This window comes from Syngnathus leptorhynchus, chromosome 17 (genome assembly GCF_054491065.1).
Source record: "Syngnathus leptorhynchus isolate UIUO chromosome 17, UIUO_Slep, whole genome shotgun sequence".
NCBI lineage: Eukaryota > Metazoa > Chordata > Actinopteri > Syngnathiformes > Syngnathidae > Syngnathus > Syngnathus leptorhynchus.
Genome location: NC_141211.1, coordinates 659,282 through 667,142, shown reverse-complemented (window position 1 = coordinate 667,142; position 7,861 = coordinate 659,282). Strand labels below are relative to the sequence as shown.

At 44.8% G+C, this 7,861-nt stretch overlaps 1 long non-coding RNA gene across 1 annotated transcript; it reads left to right on the top strand.

Annotated features, from left to right (window-relative positions):
- The first annotated feature begins 1,477 nt into the window (after positions 1-1,477).
- LOC147042813 (uncharacterized) lies at positions 1,478-7,413 on the top strand. The gene is made up of 4 exons (XR_015068784.1): positions 1,478-1,653; positions 1,807-2,006; positions 2,105-2,167; positions 6,104-7,413. It is a non-coding gene; the product is annotated as an uncharacterized LOC147042813 (long non-coding RNA).
- Positions 7,414-7,861: the final 448 nt, after the last annotated feature.

The window sequence follows — 7,861 nt, the reverse complement described above, 5'->3', positions numbered from 1 at the left end:
TTGGATGAAAGTCATGAAAACACCACGTGATTATTTTTTCATCATTCCCACCAAGTGCGAGGAGTAAAAAGCAACCTTATGCCACGACGCTTCTTCTCCGACTACCGTCGTATTAGTTGGACTCACAATACAACGGTGTTTGCTTAACGTATTCATGGGCTCGCATTTGACATAAACGCCATCTTCATTTTTCAAAAGTGAACACGGAAGCTTAGCAAATACAGCATAGTTGCGCTTATGAATTGTTTAAAGATAAATCCATGCTATACAGCGTTAGCTCGGCCGCGCCGATTATTTGAAGAGGAGTCGCCGGCCGTGAATTCAACGGTGAATATGATATCATACAACAGCCGGTTATCTATTCATGGTCCCATTAATGAATCATAGCTTCCCCCTCCTTGACTTTATACTCCAGACATGCCCTCTTTGAATATGTCATAAGCACTTATTGTTTTTTAATGGCCTGGCATAAGCCTTAGACAAACACAAATGTGCAAACATGTAGCGCTCGCTACAGGGGAAGTGTTTGGCAGGCTCCACCTTTGATCACCAGGTAACGGACGGACAGCAAAGGTACGATTGTCGAGCGCTACCTTTGCTCAGGTGACCGAATGCTAGCGATACGACAACTCTCTACGACTTCAGGTTCCATTATTTATACTTGATTCCCGCCAGGCTCTTTAAGGCTCTTTTTGCAACACTTTACTGGAATACCACAGCAAGAAGAGAGACCCGAACTGCCATCGTCAAACCTTTCGTGATGGTTTTAACTGGCATGAAGACACTAACCTGAATCAGAAAACTAAAAAAATAAAAGAGCTCACACCTGAGAGACACATCACAAATTCAATTACATTTAATTCATCGGGTGACAATCGAAAGACGTTTCCCCTCGAAATTACTTGAGAGTGACTGATTGAGGGAGTTGCTTTATGGTGACACAAAAAAAAAAAAAAACAACGATCTTGTTGCTCTTTAGCTCAGTCATCACCACCCGCAGTCCAGTCAGATAAATAATGCACGCTGATGGCAAGGCGGGGCATCTGACAGCTCTGTTGCTAATTTATTGATTACCCCCTCCAGATGACGAAGGTTAAATATCAATCATAGGATCTGAGCGGCATAGAGAGAATACAATTTTCCCCTCTGATGGCTGGATGTATTATTAAGTGTTGTGGCAAGACGCTGGTTTAGTTGGCGAAGCACCAAGCGCCTCACAGAGGGAAAAGCACAAAGTGAATAAGGAAGCACAAAAAACATTTAATATAGCAACAAAGTGATGCCAAACAGTGATCTAGTTTCCAGGCTATTTATTTATTTATTTATTTATTATTATTATTATTATTATTATTATTATTATTGATCACGTTACCAGGCTGTATTAATTAGTGGTTATGTGTCATTCTCACCTCTGGGGGCGGTACTGAAACTCCGTGAGTGCAAGCGAGTGTGTTTATGTAGCGAGGAACAAGTGTGTACCGCGAACCGGACATTAGCAGCTTGCTAACGAGTTTTCAGGGCGGTAATGCCGATGCCCCGCCGCCTTAAAACAAAAAGAAAAAAGAAAAGAAAACAAAGATGTTCTCAAGCTTGTTAAGTTTTACTTTAGTGTTTGGGTAACAATTGAAAGAAGACTGCAGAGCGACAGTATGTGTAAGTGTTAATTGAACAGTAGGTGTTCTCGTTTAAGATGAACAGGGCGACATGAGTTTTGGAACTAAGAAATGTTTAGACAGTCGAGACTGTGTGTTCTTATTAAGTAAACAATAGACTGTTGTCACTTTCTTTCTTTTTTTTCTTTTTCAGAAAAAATGAAACAAAGAAAAGCAAACTGTGGTTCTCCATGAAGAGGAGATGGGGTGCGTGGCCTTGTCATTCCAACATCTGCTGCAGTGACAGGAGACCTGCTGGTGCAGCTGCTCAAGTGGGCCCTCAAGACCGGGTTGGTCAAAAAAGATCCGCATTCAGGTCTGCTGGGACGCCAATAGACAGCCATCAGCCATCAGGCATGCACCCCCCTCACCACCACACACACACACATCCCACACATACGTATACTTTACACACAATGTAACTTAGCATATTCTCTGTGCCGCCTGCGCAGTGGTTGACGTGCCAGCAACTTCACCATCCATTGATGCAGAACGTCTCATGACCAGGTAAATCGGTGAGCAAACTTCTTGTATAAATGTGTGTGTGTGTGTGTGTGTGTGTGTGTGTGTGTGTGTGTGTGTGTGTGTGTGTGTGTGTGTGTGTGTGTGTGTGATGGTTCGAACCCAAACTGGCTCAAATTTGGCATTCTTTATCCCTGGCGTCTGAGGACAGAAGTTATGCATCCATTCTGCGTAACACTTAAAAATGAATGTAGAATGGCCCGTGGATGATTTGACAAACAGTAAAATGGGCTGATAATCAAGGCGCGTCCCAAGCCCACGACCAAGACTTTTCAATTTCCACTTCCGATTCCTGACCTAGCGTAATTGGCCCGAGAGTGGCCTCTCGTCACCTGCAGCGTGCCGCTGCTGGCAGGTGAATTATTAATAGCTAATATCATTATGTAGGCTCGGCTTGTCATAACAATCCCGACTAGCGGAACGGGGGTGGGTGGGGGTAGGGGTTGGGGGGGTTACTCAATCTGCCGCCCTGCCCCTTGCACAGACAATGCCGTTCAATTATTGATACCGACTAATTGGCGACAGGAATCGCCAGCCGGGGTTACTTTTGTCGCTCCCCCTTGCTCTTCACTCTGCTGCTTCAATAAAACAATCTTAGAAGGAGGCCGCCCCCTCCTTGACAAACCCCAGTGTCAGCAAATTAGCAGGGAGCGTGACCTCACTACCTTTATTTTTTTCCTTCTCTTTTCATGCGAATTTGAGATTCTCCCACAAGCTTTCTTCACCTCCACCACTTAATTAAATAAGAACTCGGTGCAGGTTTCTTTTTTTTGTTTTTATTCATGGCACGCGGCCGCACAGGTTTGATTGAGCGAAGGGTTGTGGAAGTGTCTGGGGGTTAATGGAGTTTAATTAGGGTCAGGTTGGCGGTCCACGGGGGTCCCGCTGTACACCTCATTAGCACCATGTCCGATATCGGCTAGCGCGAGGACGTTTAAAACTTACATTTCAACCGTTTATGAACAAATTAGACACTTGTCAAACGAGCGGGGGCACTCGGCGGGGCGCATACCATCGCCGCGCCGTGCCGTGCCGTGCCGAGATGTTCCTCAAAACTGGAGATTAGCATCGTTTAAGTTTACTCACCGGTCGGTGTGTTTGTGAAAGTAAATATTTTCTGGCTCTGTTTTTGCTGCCTGTGACTATTCACGTGAATTTAAGTCACTCTGGTGCGCTGTATATTAAGTGAGTCTTAAGTGGCGTCTATTTAATGTTGCAGGCAGTGTGCAGTGCATATGGCCAATACAGTATAGTGCCACTCTGGTTCAACCCCCCCCACTCCATCCCCTCCATTTCCCATTAAAGCCCATCTCTTACGATCACACACGCATAATACGGGCCCGTGTGCTAAGTGGGCCTACCGTCTTGCACTCTCCATCTCAGGGCCTTTTCCACATGGGCGGGGTCCAAATGGCTGATGATGCCGAATCACATGCTAACGCTAATGTATACGGCCGGCCGGTCGGCCTCAGCGGAATAACCGCGTCTCAATCTAAGAGCCTCCCGAGCCCTAATCTGCTTTTTAGGGCCACGCCGCAAACACGCATCTGCATAATCGGGGCGACAAGTGTGGAAAGGGTGAAAGTGCTGTGGAGGGAGGGGGACAAGGGGTGAGGTTGGTGTTAGAGAGGAGAAGGCGGTAAGGGAAAGGTGTTGCAGGTTGGAACCGTCTGCAGACGTGACATCATCATGCCAGAATGATTGGTGGGTCGAGAAATAAGATTACTCTGTGCATTTTTGATCATGCATAATAAGAATAATCATACAGGTGGATTTATAAAGTCTATTGCGATAACAATTATATTTGAAATGAAAATGTTTTATTACTACAACTTCAACCGCTACAGAGAAAAATGGCAGCAATAATAATTATGTATGAATTATAATGGTGATAAATCGGCAAATATAACATTTCTGTCTTTCTGGGTTTGCGTGCGCGTGTGTATGTCAAGCATCGGCCTGCACGCCGACCTCGTGTCGTATTGATCAGTTAACGCGGCATCGTCTGCACCATATTGTGGATAAATGGAGAATTAAAGCGCACTGTCACACACTTCTGCACTGCAACTACATCAATTATTCAACCTCTTGCTCTTACACACGCGCTGACACACAAGCCAACTTGAGAGGAGATGAAGAAGTGAAAGTTGGACAAAAATGCTCATGGACATGTAAAGAAAAAGGACTGGGTGACATATTTACAAAACGGGATTGAATAAATGTGACTCTGGAAAGTAGACAGATGATGGGAGGGGCAAGAAGTCACACAGGATACGGCAGACCTGGCCAAACTTACTGTACTGTAAGTACAAATTATGAAGTGCCCATCATTTCAAAAATAGGGGGCTCCCAAAAATGCTTGAAGGCCCCAGAAATGATCAAATCGACAGCCATCCTTCCCACCGCTGGATATCGACTTGACAAGAAGTCATAAAGTGACTGATCTCTGTCTTTACACAACAAAATACTTTATGCCCCCCCCCCTCGCCGCTCCTCGCCTTTTGCTAGCGTCAACTCGCCCGCCTCCACCCCACGCGAGCACCCCTCCGCCAGGCTTCTGGCATCACAGGCGAAGCTCCATGTGATCAATAATGGATGCGGCTGTCTCCTGCTCTGCTGCTACATTAGCGAGTGCAGAGGGGCTACATTTAACTTGATGGGCTTGTTAATGCGGCCCTTTGGGGGTACGCCCGCCCTCCTAGCAGGCACGCACGCACCTCGGCCGAGGATGGACCCCCACCCTCCCTCATGCGGGCACACGCTGGTGTCCAAAGTCGGCGGGATAGACAGTTTGGTCCATCTCAGGGGGCGGCCATTTTGCCACTTGCCGTCGACTGAAACTGACATTACAACCAATCACGACTCGGTTTCGAAAAACCTGAATACAAAGCCTGATATAAATACACAAATAAATGTGACTTTTGAAGTTCATTGAAAGTTATTTTTTGGGGTGAATGACAAGAGGAGAGCAACAGGATCATCAAGATCATTGGTAGCGCGTCTTCCTTTAAGCGATGTCGATCTCGGTCGGACCCCCCCGCCCTCCATTAACGAGGTCTCGTGGTGCCCCCGGGGCGCCCCTCACTGTGACTTCTTCTGCCACAGGGCTGCCGCGGCTAAACGTCAAAAACATCAGAGAATGGAAATGTACGTGTCTCCTCCGATCGCTTTATCCTACGTCTTCATTGGCTGTAATGTTGCGCCAAAAGCTCAGCGGGATGGGCATTAATGCATAAAACAGATATTCCCTAAAAACATATGTCAAAGCGATGCAATATGCATGCGCTTGTTAGGATGCATCATGTCTAATGTTGTGCGGGCAAGTACGCCTCGCTCATGTTTCAGCTGCTTTGCGCATCTCAAGCGCTCGCTGCAATTTGTTGGCACAAATGAGATGACGACATGAAAGAAGAAAATAATTCCAACCCAAGAATAAAGTTGTCATTTTAATAGAGTAAAGTTAATGAAGTCCAAGAAGTTGAAATGTAATGAAAATTGAGTTTTTTTCTCTGTCAAGAAAGTTTTTTCTGAAAAGAAATCATTTGACCCAAAAAAGTCGCATTTTCTAGAAAAAATATCATGTGAAAACATTCGAGAAAAAAACTATGAATTAATAATAATGGAAAAAAAAGTCTGGGAAAAAATCTTACCCAGTCTTATGACAATAAACCCCCCTTTTTTTTTTTTTCTTTTTTAAAAAGTCAATTGTAATCTCGCCAAACAATCCAAGCCCAACATACAGACACAAAGCCAAAGTAAAAGCCAAGGCGTTCATCCTTGGCTGCGGTGATGTGCGACCTCAGCGGCGTTGCGCTTTCCGCGGGGGCCATTATTCTGGAGCTTTGGTCTCAAACATGCAGATATATTCCTGCGGCGCTCGTTTTCCGTGTTCGCCGCCTCATTGTGGCTCTTCTGGTTTGCATATGAAGCGGCAGAGGAGCGCAGGATCGAGACCCCGGCCGAGCGGGGCCGCGGCAGAGCGGCGGCACCGACGGGAGGCCTAATTGACGGCCCTTTAAAATTCCCACAGAGCAGCCGCGCCGCTTTTCATGTGGAGGCCGCAAGAGGGACGAGTGACAAGAAGGTGAGGGGCACACTCTGCACTCGCTGCACATACAGGATGGGATGATCGGGGGGAAACGAAATGGAGTATTTGTGCTCTGTACGTGAGCTTACTTTTGCTAATGCTGATTTTTGCTATGAAAAGAAACAACAGAAAAATTGCATCATCTTCTCACAAATGTCCAGAAGTATTCTTGTAAAAAACAAAACTTGAGTAATGATTTTTTTTTGCCTCTCAACTTTTTGTATTGACATTTGTTTTTGTTGACCCTGTTTATGCTATAGGATTACAACTTCTATAAGATCTCATTCTTATTGTGATTGATTTTTTGCCTCTGAATATGTAAGCCTATTCTCTAAAAGAGACTTCCCTTCCCAAAATACATGTACAAAAAATCGAAAACAATCTTCCCAATATTTTTAAAGCAATGACCCTTAAACTTTAAAACAGACCCCCCAATTTCTTTCCAATCAAGCCCCTTTTCCCTAAAAGACCAAAATGCAAGACTTTTATTTTCCCCTCGAAAAATTCTTAAAAATATGACATTATCATTTAAAAGGAAACCCTTTTCTCCATTTCACTCTGATAAGACTTTTCTCTCAAAACAAATGACTTTCTGCCCCAAAATATGACTTAAAGTGAAACATTGTCCCCCACCCCACCCCAGCCCAGCCCACCCCACCCCCACACAAGCCTGCCTCCCTGCTGGTTCCTAGCAGCACAAACCCTCAAAGGCACAATTGATTGCAGTGCTTACAAAAGTAACCTTGAGCCACACACCCATTCACAAAGTCAACTGAGCAGTTTTTCCTTTCATGATTACTCATGATAAGATTCCGCGGGTTAAATATTTCCCCCCGTGCAGAATGCGCAACTTCCAGCTCATCTTTCCCATCGACGCAGGTGTAGCATGTTCTGTTAGCGTGCGTCAGAAACAATTCTGCTATTGATCGCGCCCCCCTGAAGTTGTATGATGAGCACTACGCTTGAGAGAACAATTAATTGTGCATGTGATCGATGTTCATCCAAGAATCAATGGACACTGTCCCTATCCACGGTCTGGTTGATGTGTGTGTGCAGACGTACGTATGTATACGTATGTATGATATCGTGCGTGGATTACAAAACTAGTATCATCTAATGGTCAAGTTTGTCCTCGTAAAATCACGACTTGGAAAATTGCAACGTCATTTTTTTTTTTTTACCTTTTCCAAAATAAAACATACATTTCAAAGAAAATATTCCTTGAAAATTGATTTAAAACCAAATCTATTTTACAACTCATTTCGAGAAAGATGTGCTTTTCGATTTTTTCTAAGATTGCTTTTAAGCGTTAAGGTCACGTTTTCTGGAGAGACACTACCTTTCTCCTTGGAAAACATTTTAAAAAAATGTAGACAACATAATATTTCATTAAAAAAAGAATGTTGTGGTGGAAAAACATCCAGAAAAAAAAAATAGATCATTTTTTTCCCCCCTATGGCATGGCTCTCTCTTTCACTTTGCTTTGATCGGCGTAAAAAGCCAAGTCTTCTCTGGGCCCACCCCGGCTGGCCGGCCGGCCGGCAGCCAGGCAGGGAGGCAGGCAGGCTGCCAGCTCGAGGATGATTCCGCTCGGTGCACA